Source organism: Triturus cristatus, chromosome 2_2 (assembly GCF_964204655.1).
Source record: "Triturus cristatus chromosome 2_2, aTriCri1.1, whole genome shotgun sequence".
Lineage (NCBI taxonomy): Eukaryota > Metazoa > Chordata > Amphibia > Caudata > Salamandridae > Triturus > Triturus cristatus.
Genome location: NC_140582.1, coordinates 559198366 through 559213541, shown reverse-complemented (window position 1 = coordinate 559213541; position 15176 = coordinate 559198366).

Sequence of the window (15176 nt, the reverse complement as noted above, 5' to 3'; positions counted from 1 at the left end):
CATCCTGCAACTGTTTCACTTCATCCCACGTCTCTAAGACATTAGTAAACATCACAGAACAAAAAGACATTTCACCTTCTCGTTCCCGATTAATTGATTGGTTATTCTTGGCACAATATTGAGCAATGTCATTTGCGTATCGATTGCCAACTGTCACAAAATCATCTCCTTGTCCATGAGCAGCACATTTCACAACTGCTAATTCTTTAGGCAGCTGTATCGCCTCAAGTAATTTTCCAATCACTTCAGCATTCTTTATTGGAGTCCCACTCGACGTCAAGAAACCTCTTTGTAGCCAAAGTTGGCCAAAGTCATGCACAACTCCAAATCCATACTGACTATCAGTCATCACAGTCGTTCTCAAATCTTTCCCAATTTCACAAGCTTTTGTCAATGCCACTAATTCCGCAACTTGCGCAGATTTCACTCCTTTCAATGATGATGCTTCCATTACTTCTGAAACCTTGCACACTGCATATGCTGCACATAGCACACCCTCATCATTCCTCAGGCATGATCCATCCACGAACAACACATGATCACTCTCATGCAAGGGAAGATCCCTTATGTCTGGTCTCGGTTTTGTACAGTAATCAAGCACATCCAAACAATTGTGATCATCTTCTGTTTTCACACCCACATTTTCAATATCCGGCAACAATGTCGCTGGATTCACATTCACACATCTCTCCAACGTCACATTTGATGCTCCCAGAATGACTTTCTCATATTTAGTCAACCGACTATGTGACATGTACTGAGTTCTGCTTCTTGTCAAAAGAATTGCCACATTATGAGGTACGAATACCCTTACAGGATATCCCATTATGATTCCCTCACTCTGTTCTAGGCTTCTGCATGTTGCAGCCACAGATTTCAGACAACCTGGTAAACCTACAGCTACAGGGTCAAGTGTCGATGAGAAGTACGCAATAGGCCTTCTCAGTAATCCATGCTTCTGAATTAACACTGAAAGTGCACATCCATTCCTCTCACTACAGTACAATTCAAACTCCTTTTCATAGTCTGGCATACCCAAAGCAGGGGCTTCACACATTCTGCTTTTCAACTCTTCAAATGCTGCCATTTGTTCTCCATCTAGTTCCAATGGGTCTGTCATCTCACTTTTTGTCAGCTTAATCAGTGGCTTTGCTATCAGCGAGAAATTAATTATCCACTGACGACAATAACCCACCATTCCCAGGAACATTCTCACTTCCCTCTGGGTCTTTGGGGCCTTCATTCCCCTGATGATTTTGATCCTGTCATCAGTCACTTTTCTCAGACCTTTTTCAATATTGTGTCCAAGATAATGCACCTCTTTCTTGCAAAATTGCAATTTGGCTGGAGATACTTTTAACCCTCCATCTGCCAGATGATTCAGTAAAGCTATAGTATCTACTTCACAAGCTTCACGTGTCTTTGATGCCACAAGTAGGTCATCAATATACTGCACTAGTACTGAGTTTTCAGGCATGATCAAACTCTCCAATGACTTTTTCAATAACTGATTGAATATCGAAGGACTCTCTGTATACCCCTGTGGGATACGACACCATGCTAAAATACGCTGGCCAAATCTAAATGCAAAAATCGGCTGGCTGTCATGATGCAATGGAATTGAAAAGAAAGCATGACACAAATCAATCACTGTATACCACTCAGCATCATGTGGAATCTGATACAAAATCACTGACGGATTTGGTACAATAGGACAACATGCCACCACAATTTGGTTAACTTTTCTCAAATCTTGTACAATCCTGAACTTCCCATTAGGCTTCTTTAGCCCCATTATCGGTGAATTACACGGACTACTCAGTAGTTCTCTCAGAACTCCCTGCTGAATCATTTTCTCAATTATAGGAGTTATTCCCTCAATTATTTCTGGTGTCATTTTATACTGAGGAATGTTAGGATAAGTAATTCCCTCTTTCACTGAAATTTTCACAGGATCTACATTATTCATCAATCCCACATCCTCTCCAGTAAAATCCCAAACTGTCCTTTTCACTGTGTCTCTCAGTTCTTGAGGCAAATCCTCCAGATCAAACACAGCATATGCACCAATTAACTCACTCTCTCTATTTTCTAGAGTCATTCGGTACAAAACATCCTCATCTGGTGTTTCAAAAGCTATTCCATCCGGTGTACAAAAAATTGTACAATTCATTTTACATAACAAATCCCTACCTAACAGGTTCACTGGACTTGTGTCACAGACGATAAATCTGTGCATGTCTGAAAATTTCCCTATTTGTACTCTTACTGGTTCAGTAAGACGTGTCCTGATTTGTGTATTGGCTACACCAACTACTTGGATTGCTTCATCCGAGAGAGGAAGATTTCTAATATCTGTTGACCTGACAGTTGATCTTGTCGCACCTGTGTCTACTAAAAAAGTAACACCTTCTTCATTTATTTTTCCATCCACAAATGGTCCTGCCTGGTCTATTTCTAGAGTTGCACCAAGTATGCACTCTTCCTCCTCTCTTCGGCACCGTCAATAATCACCCTCAGACTCACTCCCTTCATTCTTTAACAAGTACTGTTGTACCTGGTTAGAACGCCTTGGTTTGTTTACCTGCTCATCATTGTAGAATCCCGAATCCGGATTATACTTTTGTGATCCTCTATTCTGCGGCAAGGGCGGTTTTGGCTCTTGACTCTGCTGTTTCACAACTTTCTGTTGTTGCTGCTGTTGATTATTCCCCTCGTTCTGCACCTGTTGATTTCAGGATTTTCCCTCATTATTCACTAATGGTGGATTGGTACACTCAGATCTCCAATGTCCCAGTTGACCACAGTTGTGACATGGGAACTTTTTTTTAGCTTCCTCAAGATTCCCCTTTCCTTTCCCTGCATACCTAGGTCTATTCCCTGCATTATTTCCTGCATTATTCGCCTGTTCCACCAACTGTGCTTCCTGTCTTTCCGCAACTTTCACTTGTGCCCACATTGCTTTCTCTTTCAGCTTTCTCTGTTTTGCTTCAATCTCATCACTGAAGTATTTTGCATGTCTCAGAATCTCATCTATTTTCTTACTCTGCCAATCCACAGTATGCTCACAAATTCTTTCACTAATCTCAGGTCTCAGGCCATATACAAATCTGTATACAAAATGACTCAAATCCTTGTCACCCAGGTGTTCATCTCCACTGAATTGTTTAAACGCCAGTATCAGCCTCTCGTAAAAAGCATGAACTGATTCTTTTGCTTCCTGATGTGTTCGATCTATTTTAACCCAGTCTGTCTCTTTTGGAGGTACTTTATTTTTCAGGTATACGATCACCTGCTCATACTTTCTCATTACTTCTGGATCTGGTGCTCCTGTTCTCTGATCTCTTGGATATTCCTCAGTAGGCCAACTTACAACTATTTTACACTCAGCCCACAAGTCTGCTGGACCAATTATATCAAACAGACTATTCAGGTCAATCCACAGCACTTTTGACAATTTCACAAACCTGTCTACCTGCCTATACCACTCGACGGGCTTTTCTCTCAATCGAGGGAAATCATTCGTAAATGATAAAATATCCTGTCTGGTCCATGGAACATGTACATATCCTCCTCCAGGTATTTCTCTCATAGGATAAGTATCCACTGGTTTCTCTTTTTCTCTCACAGGAAATGCTGAATAAGTCCTATCTCCTGATTCTTCCCTCTTCTTGTACCACCTATCTTTCCACTTCTCAACATCACCCCATTTTCGCAATAAAGCGATCATCTCTTTAATCTGTCCTGTTCTACCAGTACCATTCAAATTTTCTGTGAAATCCATCCTGTAAGACTTCTGCAAAACTTTCACTTTATCAATGTCAACTCCATAGTCATTTGCTATTGCTCTTAATCTGTCATGTGTATTTTTAGTTCTCCAGGTGATGTTTTTACACATAAACAATAATTCACCATCATGATGATTTTTTAGAATTTCTGTTGGAACTGTCCCTGCAACAAGCTCTTCTAATTCTACACGTAACCTAGCCACATCAATTGCTTGTGAATCTTTATCCCTCTTTTAAAGAACTTTCATCCATTCATTCAAATCTTCAGCTGTTATTTCAGTAGTTTTTCTCACTGGAACCACTTTCTTCTGCGGTTCTAAAATTGGCATCCCTGAACAACTAGCTTCACCAGCATCCAGTCCTGAATTAGACTGTACCTCTAATCCTTCACTACATGTGTCATGTCTGAATTTTCCTGCCCTTTTTCCTGAATCTCCTGAAGGACCAGCCAAACTTGTCAATCTATTCCCAACATATGGAATCACCAAACCATTCTCACCTGTCCTCTGCTTATCAAAAACAGGCATAACCGGACCTATAGTTACGGGCACCGTAACAGCGTCTAGATTCTTTGTCAGCTCTTTGATCTTTTCAGTCAATTCCGATGTAGTTCTGGTTAATTCTCTCGTATTTTCGCCACTGATTCTATTCTCTCTTTCCCTGAAAGGATTACCACTTCTTAACTCAGGTGTCACATTTTCTGTCTCAATGATACGCACTGTATCTCTTATCGGAGAAACAACTGGTGTACTCTCTTCTGGTTCTGGTCTATATGGAGGTGGTCTTTTGTAAATCATGTCATTCAAGACCTCATCCTCATATTCATTAACTCCATATCTTCTCACTTCTTCCTCAGGAACCCTTTCTGTTCCCTCTTCAACTGTTCTCATAGGATATAATCCCTCTGACATACTAGCATCTCGCCATCTCGTCATTCGATCATGATGAGTTTCACGACCATGTCTCCTCCCGAACATGTACCTATAGTTGCCTCCAGACCTCTGTTTCTCTGGCTCATGTACTTCCTCTTCCCATTCCACTAAAGCCTCAAACTGTGTCGGCCTTGGTCTTGGGTCAAGACATAACATCTTTTCCCGTAAATTTTTCAACACGGCCAGATTAAATGAACCATGTTCTCGAAATGCTAAAACACCATCTTCCTTGGTATACCTAACCCAATTTTCCAACCATATACAGGTATGATACCCATATCTCGCAGCCATGAAGGATGCAGGCGTTTTCGATGGAGGTAACAATTCACCCTCTCTCGTTTTAACATCTTTATCCTTGTCGAACCAATTTTTAATCTTTCTGAACAAAGATTTTTTCTTTTTCTCTTCTTGGTAATACATTTTAACGTTTACCAAAACTTTCTAATCCCTTCCGTAATACTACTGCACAATATGAATTTTCAACCAATAACAGCGCAACTCACACTAACGCACCAATCCTGGAGCATCTACGTCACTAGAATAGCTCTTCCAATCCTTGCGCGGCTCACACCAACGCACCAATCTCAGCGCGAGCACTGTTCTGATCTAATATCCAATCAGAGCGCGGTCTGTTTGACGTCAGCAGTCGCTGCAGTCGCTTCTGTCTCCTGTCTCTTGTCACTCGTCTACCCCTCCTTTACAAAATTTCTCAGAAGACTCCGTGTCAAATTTTTACAAAATCTATTAGTTACAACATATAAACATCTCCATTGTCTGCTTCGCTAACCACAGAATAGTAAAGAAAATCTATTTCACAAAGATCCCGTTGACACAGTAGCACATCCCTCTACTCTGCCCTTCTAACATACATTCATTAATTGTTTCCTCTAGGACTTGTCCAAAGAGTCTTACAATCAACTAAATATGAGCATTCACGCACATTCATACAAGGAAATATATAGTACATACACACAGAATCCTGCTTTTCCCGAGAACAGCGAACAATCTGCTCCACTACAGAATTATAACACACGTTAACCAAGCAGCTTACCTCTGCCCAGTTTCTCAAACAAGCTCAGAGAATACCTATTACTTCTCCCGCGATAAGCTTTAACGGCGAACCTTACGGATCCCTGAGACTTAAGACCAGAGTTTCACAGATAACCTTCACTACCATACGCACTCCTTATATACCAGAAATATTTCTAATAGTAACATACGACAATGTCACTGATTCCGAACCCAGACAATGTGACGCGCAACTACGATTGTCACACGTTTTCTTTTCCTGCATACATACAGGACCAACAATCCCGTCTTTCCCAAAAGCAGCATATACTTCCCTCTGCCCTACTACGGAACTGCTACTAGCTCCCAAGTTCCAGAAGCACTACATATAACTCAACATGACGACTCCAACATATAGTATTACTACATATATCAACATCAATCAATAATCAATAATCAATAAGCTAATGTACAAGCAATCTAATCAGATCAAGACAATCATCAATAACCATCCTCTGCTACCAGGAAATTGATGCAGATTGGGGTGTACAAATTCTCCCTACTTCCACGGATAGAGTAATTTCACAGTTACACGCACATACACTCATCATACACTAGGGCCCATTTCACTAACATACACTCAAATACTCTACCAGCACTGAACCTGTGGAAAGAAAACCTCCTAAACACCCCACATGTACACTGAGGTCGATAAGACCTAGTTATTGTAATTGTCCTGAGTCATAATCTAAACAATCTATACAACAATAATCAAATAGAGTACTCAATAATTGACAAGAAATAATCACCAACACCGTATTTAAAAATTATGATTCTTTATCTAAAATTAGTCAAAAGAAATTAATCAGAGTAAATCATTTTCTCATAATTACCTATTCTAGCTAAATGTCAGAATGGGTCATCAGGACAAGTCTCTCAGTAGAAATCTCCAGAGTCACCGTCCTCACAGCATCGATCCTCACCAACGCAGGTTTGGGAAGAAAATGGTAAAGTGGCCTCAAACCCTCTCTAGGCTAACAATATTTATAAAGAAACTTGCAATATTATAGAAACATAAAATGTTCTACACGTCCGCTGAACCGCTGAGCAGAGCGAGCAGGAAAGGATGTAGCATCGCTACATTTGGAAAATCTCCACTCAGAAAAAATCACAAAAATAAAAAGACAGTACAGGAACTAAAAAATGTATCTTTCGACATCCACATTTCCTCGGAACTAACATGATGACTTCAGAGTCCATTCAGTTCATTCTTTATGGCTCCTTTGTCCTCCAAGGTTATTCGGATGTTTCTTGGTGACTTGCCCAGCACTGCTACTGTCCTCACGGAAAATTTTAACCAGGCGAAGACTGTGGTCAGATGACTTCGACCATATTCAGCAAGGCCCTCTCATCACATATCTCTCACTCGAGGCCAGGCTGCAAACGGCGACCATTTTATTCTAGGCCAAAATAGACCATCTTAATTAAAAGAGACAAAAACAACGTTACCACAGCATAGTGATTAAACAGTGTTAACCCCACTAATACCCTTATGTGCATGTAATTATCTAGCCTTTGCAACACAGGGAAGCATTAATTCAAAAGCGTTTCGCGCTTTAAAATAAACAGCACTCAGCAACGTTTATTTAATAAAACATGCACATTTATTAAATAGCAATACGAAAGCATTCCCTCGTGTCGGTTTTCTTCTCATTAGTACATGTTGGTAAGTTTAAACATATACACAAAACAAATAATTAGTAATTAATAATTAATAATTTTAATTATGACAAATAGACAAACCAGAGCTTAAAACCCAATAGATTTTCATCAGAAAACTCTGCTCCAGCAGCTGCAGGCTTCAGGAGCAGGGGCATCTATTCAGATGCAAACAGCCCTGAATGCGTCATGTCTCTGCAAATTAAAGGGGCCTCACACGTTCCCTTTCTGCCCAGGGCCCCACACATCCTAGAACCGGCCCTGATCACCCCGAGGCAGCACGTGGTTCCCTTCACAGAGCCTAATTACTGTCACTAAATTGTAAGCAAACCTCGGTTCTTCAAACATAAAATAAAGAAATGGCACAATCGCCCCCACACTGATTAACAAAGTATGGAGGACAATCATTTAAATCAGTTCTCTTGGAGTATCTCCTTTACGTACTGTACATCACAGTGTGGGATGGCAAAACTAACATTTTGGAAAGAGAGCCTGTCTTCTCGTTGTCTTGTCCAGGAGGGGGTGAGGAGCCCTACCCCACCCTGGAAGAGACCAAGATGATACTAGGATACTGCATGCCCACCCTGTTGGATCCTGTTCCCCCTCCTGTGATGGCTCCTGCCCCCCCCCCCCCAGTGATGGCTCCTTTCCCCCCATGTGGTGGCTCCTGTCCCCCCCTCCGCCTGTGATGGCTCCTGTATCCCCTGTGGTGGATCCTGTCTCCGCCCTGGGTTGCTTCTGTCCCAGTCCTGGAATGGCTCCTGCAGCAAGGGTGAAGTTCTTGATGGGCCTCTTCTCAAAACGACTCTGCTCAAAATTAATATGAAAAGGTGGGCGAGTGAGTAAGTGAAGGGATGGGTGGATGGCTGGATGAATTAGTGAAAGGGTGAATGGATGAATGAAAGATTGAATAGATGGATAATGAGAGAGGATGGATGGAGGGATTGAGTGAGTGGAAGGATGGATGAGAGAAAAGGTAAAGAGCTGGATGTTTGGGTGGAAGGGTAGCTGGATGGGTAAAAGGGGGGATTGATGAGTGAAAGGATGGATGAGTGAAAAGGTGGATGATGAGTGAGTGAGTGGGTGGATGGATGAGTATAAGGATGGATGGATTGATGAATTGATAAGTGCAAGGGTGAATGGATGGACGGATGAGTGAAAGGGTGGATGTAAGGATGGATGAGTGAGTGAAAGGGAGGGTAGGTGGACAAAAGGATGAATAGATGAGTGAAGGAGTGAACGGATAAATGGATGAGAGAAAGGATGGATGAGTGATAGGGTCAATGGATGGATTCATGAGTGGATGAGTAGATGGATGGGTGGGTGGATGGAAGGAAGGATGGCTAAGTGAAAGGGTCGATGGAGAGAGAAAGGGAGGATGGATGGATGACTGAAAGGGTGGATGGGTGGAAGGATGAGTGACTGGATGGATGGATGGGTAAGTGAAAGGATGGCTGGATGGGTGTAAGGGTAAATGGCTGGATGGATGAGTGAATGGATGGATGGTAGAAGAGTGGATGGATGGGTGTACAGATGGATAGGGTGAAAGGGTGGATGGATAGATGAGTGAAAGGATGGATGAAGGGATGGATGAGTGAAATGATAGATGGAAGGATACATGATGGATAGGTTTGCAAATAGTTGATTATGTATGGAAATGTCTGGGCTTACTTATGTACTATTGCGCGACCTCCTCTGATGTGTCTGTAAAACTTACCTATTGTCCTGAAGTTTTGTCCTGAATTTTGACCTCCTGTCCTGAATTTGTGTCCTGAATTTTGACCCTTTGTCCTGAATTTTTACACTCACCGTCCTGAATTTGCGCCAATGCCAGTTGGTCACCCTAGGTGGCACACCCCTCTCCAGCAATAAGCAGCAGCTCGTGCAGGTAAGAGCGGGGGAGCAGGGTGAGGGGGGAGTTTGACCAACAGCGGCAAAGGAAAATCAATTATTTATTTAATTTTGCCTCGTCGTATCTCGAAATCCTCGTCAAAGGCTCCACCGTCCACCGCTCTTACCTGCAGGAGCTGTGGCTGGCAATAAGTTCCTTTAAACCCTGCACGCTAATCTCAGCGCAGGCATTTTGTGAACCATTAGGTGGAAGAAACAGGAAGCCCTGAGCAAAATAATGCCTGTGAGGTGTACTGGAGAACAAAGAACAACCTGCAACCCCTCCCCCCCTTCGCACGATGCCGCCACTGGAACCAACTCCCCTTGGCAGTGTGAGCCACAGCCGCTTGAGATATGGCTCCACCTTCTCTCCCAGCTTAAATCTGTCACATAGCGTCATTAGACCACAACAATTGTAAATCGAGCGCTGTATAATTAGCCTTAACAAAACATAACATAGCATGACATAACATGATATAGTACACGATTACAAAACCTAACACAACACGACATAGTTCCATGTGGCCAATCTTGGCCACGCTCTGTAGCCTTGGTTTCTAGGAAGTGTAGGACTTGGAGTGGCGAAAAAGGAGCAAGTGACACATAAACCTCTCCCAAACTTACATGGAAAACGATTCACATTAGGAGCAGACAAACCTGCCAGAGACAATAGGTATTATTTCCGTGTTTCTCACACAAACCATATCAGGTGCTATTATTAAATGCTTTTATTAGCAGCAGAAACAGTGTTAATACAGAGCAAAGAAAGCTGTGTCATTGAGGAGGGCGCTGGGCACTGTCGGATTTGAAAGCCTTTAGGGTGACCAGACGTCCTGGATTTCCCCGGACAGTCCCGGTTTTCAGCGGACTGTCCCGGTGTCCCGACACTTTTCCGAATGTTGAATACATTTGAAAGCCTTTACGCGGCCCAGTGATGCTGGCTGGGTGTGTGCTCGCATTTGTACTAGTTCTTGTCAAATAGATGGAAAGTCGTCTTTCAGGATATTAAGAGCTGATGATACAATGGTATTGCGACAATGTATTTGTTTGGACAGTGTTTGAACATTGCTGCTTTTGAGGGAGATGGTGTGATGCGATGAGTCCATAGTAAGTAAACTCATTCGTCTATCAGAGTACACGCTGGCTTCCATTGAAGAACAGCATGGCGCAGAACAGAGATCGGGTGGCACCTGTTCCTTGCAGGAGCTGTACCTAAAAGAAAATCAGATGAACTCATATCAGCACGTGTCATTCCCATGTGCAATTTAAGAGAATGAAGATCTGATCCCGACAAACACATTTCACAACATTCACACACACTGAAGGGAGTAAACGTTATCTGGTGTATGTATAGGATCAGATTTATTGGTTGGTAGATCAGTGATTTGAGAAGAATATCTAAGCGGAAGCCCTTGGTGACATATTAGGAAGTTTAAATATGCAAATCCCAGCAACCTTTTGCATACAGAAATTCAGGAAATGATGTGATATCGTAGTATCACAGCATTTGTAAACTGTTCGTATAAATAGAATTGGAGGTAAATATGTTGTTCATGAGGCATCCTCAGCACTCTTGGCAGTGTCTCCAGATCTACACACCTGACTCACGTGCAGTCAGTATCAAAATATATACACTTTTCTTGAAAAGCTTTAGGGCTGTCTGCATACAGTGTAGTATAATGTGCCAAGTATATGAAATGATAGAGTTGGCTACTGAAGCAGTGTTTGTCATGGTGGCCATGATGAAGGAAAAACTAAGGGGCATATTCACAAGCCCTTATCACTTTTTTTGACGTTCCGGTGGCGATAGGGCCAGAGCCCTATTCTCAAGGCAGCATTAACCCACTTAATGTGGCTTAAAGCCACGTTAAGTGGCTTAACGCTGCCTTGAGAATAGGGACCCTTTCACGCTAAATTTAGCATGAAAGGGGACGTGCAGTAGGTGTTGCGGTAGGCGTACCACCGCAACACCCATTGAGTTTGACGTTACCGCCTATTATCAAGGGCGGCGATAATAAGTGGCAGCGCCAAACTGAAGACCTAGAAAAATCAGGTCTTAAAGTGGCTAAATGAGGAGAAAAGCTTTATTTCTCCTCGTTTTTGCTTTTTCTATGTGTGCTGCATGTAGCATTTTCGGTTTGTTAATGTACAGGAAGGGACACCTTCCTTTGCATTAACAAACCTCCCTTCCCGCAGACACCCTTGCGCTCTGGTGCCAGGGTGCCTGTTTTGGTGTTAAGTCGTAAGATTTAGCGTCGTCGACGGGGGAAATGCCAGGCTGCATCACATTCTTGTGAATAGGATGCAACCTGGCGTTTCCAAAGTGGCGGTGAGAGGCGTTAAGCCAAGGAGGCTAACGCCTCTCACCGCCACTTCTTTGTGAATATCCCCCTTAATCCCATGATATTTATCAGCATCAAGATAAGGGTTGTCATTGTCCAGGGATGCATTTGCTCTGAGGTCATTCAAGAGTTGTTTCACTGTGTTGACGTCCCACACGCTAGCAAATGGGACTGGCTGGAGAAATATGCAAGACAAGTGGTATTTGAATATTTTTTCTTAGTCTTAAAATTTGATAATGGACTTCATGCCAAAAGATTCTATTAGGAAACAGGGACGCAATGTTAACCAAGTGATAGCACGTTGTCCCATGAGAGGAGCTGAGTATGTCTGCAATTCTTTTGTAACAAGAGACAGTGTTGAATCTCAGGAAGATAGTTTCCAGAAACCATCCTCACGGTGATGATCAGCAAGTAATCTACAAAAGGAGTGAGATGCTAGCCATTGCAAACTCAACCTGAAAATATGACCACAGTGAGTGGATGTACCTGCTGAAGCTCCTGCAGCGGGTGGTAGTCCATGCACGTCTTACAGTTGTTTAAGACGCTGGGCTGTGTGGAACAGGAGGAATAAGGGTGACTCTCACTTTACCTGGTGCAGGAGGTTCTTCGCTTCAGTGGATCAGTGGGTGCACAGGTCACTGGCAACAGGTCAGGATTGTCTCATGACAAAGCGATTTCAAAACAGTCTTTTGGGGACATGATCTCAAGTCAACTGACCTCTTCTTGGGATATCCCCAGACTAGGAGGTGTGAGAAGTGGCTGATGCAAGGATTGACCCTTCTAGAGAAACACAAATCAGAATCTAAGGGAAAAGCACCTCTAGTTGTGCCCTTATACCTCATATGTGGTTCTTTCTGCATTCCTGTCTCAGTGAATGTTATTAACAAGCCCTAAAGCTGCTGGTCTCATGCAAATTCAGCGGTATCTAGAATTGTGGTTCTCAGCCTGCTAAAACCTTCGAAAACCAGTCTTTTTCAGCCATCATCTGCCCTCTGCGCTTCCTGTGCAGACATCATGAATCTCCCGCCACCACAGAAATCTGAAACAGATGAAAAAGGGAACATTACAAGACCAGAGATATTTCACTGGTGTGCACAGGAATCAGAACTAACAAGGGAATATCCACTGCACAATCAACATAGATTTTAAGCAGGATTAATGAAAAGAGTAAGAGACCCTGACCTATTTACTATGGGAATGAACTAATGAATGTGAGTTGTTGAGGACAGAGGATTCCTGCATGAAAGCACAATGCTTTACAATTAGGCTAAATGGTTTGCAGACGAACTGCATCCAAATCCAGCAGGGTGGCATAGGTCAGTTCCTCCACCACCATGGCTGAACTACCACCCACCATATCTCGAAATCTCTGGCAGCCCTGCGGAGATCTCTGTGCCACTAGAGGAGCTGCCGCCTAAGGAGGGAGTTTGTTTTAGAAACACAAAAAATAAATGACCTTGGAGTTTTCTTCCAGAGTGTGGGATAGTTTTTCAATTTTTTTTCAGTGTGAGGCCGCCAGGTTTTCCCTTGAAAAATAACAAAATAGACAATCTGCTCTAAATAGGGTAGACGGTCTGATGACTTACCGCCCGATAACTCTTTTGGGCTGCAGGTGTAGGGTTTCCGACAGCAGAGCAAGCAGGACCATGACCGTCTGAAACATTAAGGCCCACTTGACTCTAAATAGAGTGGACAGACCACCAGGCCCTCAGTCTTCATGTATTAGTATGTGTAATTTCTTGAGGCTAAGCATGAACGTTTCATAAGGGTGGTGTCATTTATTAAGGCATGGTGAGCAAGAGTCTCTAATAAAACAAACGGGTGAAAGAAGTATAAAAAGGAGAACATTTGGCAGATATAATGTTATGATTTGTCCACAGTACTAAGCTATGTTTTATGGTTTTTCCCCTTTATGGATACCTTAGCCAGTATTTAAGGCCATCATCTAACCCTATTCTCCAAGGGCAACAGAGAAAAGAGAGACAGGTACTCACATCAATCTGGAAGGGGGAACCACAGAAAACTTCCTTAGTGCATCTTTCTTAGTTTAGTTAGATGCTGTGTTACTGTTGTTTCTTCCTTTTTAGTATGACAGGTTATCATTCTTTGCTCACAAGTCCTTTTCACTGTCAGATCGCGATGGGTGCTATTATGTAGAAGGATGACCCTGAAGAGATGGTGTCTTTTCTTTTTTGTCTCATGCTTTCTGCCTACCCTCTACTGATGTCAGGGCCACTGTGTTTCTACTCACATGCGCAGATTACCAGAGGAGGTCATTGGGATATTGTATTGCTCTCATAGGTCTCTGTTGGAACATCTGTTAGTCCAATCACTGAAATCTAGAGGCACTTAGGCATTAGTGAGAGATCTCTGAAATGAACTGGCCACATGATGCTTGATCTGACCAGTTGATACCTTCCAATCTTTCTTGGCACTGAGCGAGCGCCTTTCACACCAAGCACTGGAACAGATGGTTGGTATAATGGCTCAAGTGGGGCTTTCTTGAGTGTTCTCTTGGACCAGTTCTCTCGGATCATGAGCAATCCTCCAGCAGCTCTAAGTTTAGGAGGTGAAGCCTGGAGTGGCCTTATTGTGAATAATTTCACTAATTTCTCGGAGGCCTGCAATAAATAGACATGTGAATCAGGCTGTGACTCTATACCCTCCGGAAAGAAGGAGATCTGGCATATACATGGATAGACAAAATAACATATCACATGAGGTGAAACCTTGTAATACAGTTTTCATCAACTCTGTTCTATTGTGGGTGAAAATAATGGAAGTACAGCAGGTGGACTCTGAGAGCAAACATAGGGTCAGTGTTGGAATTGGCCCTTTCAGCAGGGTCATCCCCAAACCTTTTGCCTTTACCTCCTATTTTTCTGACCCTGTTTTTGTTGGTTATAGGATTATGGGCACTTTACCACTGCTGATCAGTGCTAAAGTGCAAATGCTATCTGTATAAAAAAAAATATGACAATGACTGGTTATCAATCATTGGCATATTTAATTTACTGGTAAGTCCCTAGTAAAGTGTACGGTGTGTGTCGGACCTGTAAATCAAATGCTACTTGCCTGCTTGCAGCACTGGTTGTGCCCCCCACATGAGAAGCCTTGCACATGTCTCAGACCTACCACTGTACTGTCTGCATGTGCAGTTGTAAACTGCCATGTTGCCCTGGCAAGTGCACCCACTTGCCAGGCCCAAACCTTCCGTTTCTTTACCTCTGAGGCACCCCTGATGCAGGCCAAAGATACCCCCATGGGCAGGGTGCAGTGAATGTGGAGGGTAGGACATGTATTGGTGTGTGTGACATGTCCTGATTGTGAAATGCTGTGTATTTCGTTATTTTCACTATTGAAAGGCTACCTGCCTTTTAGGCTTGTCATTGGGGCTGTGCTGTAACATTTTACATGTGTAGCTTTACTTAGGGACAAGATAGAAAAATGGAGTTTAGGCTTTCTGAACTCAGAATTTATTAATGCACCTTTTGGTA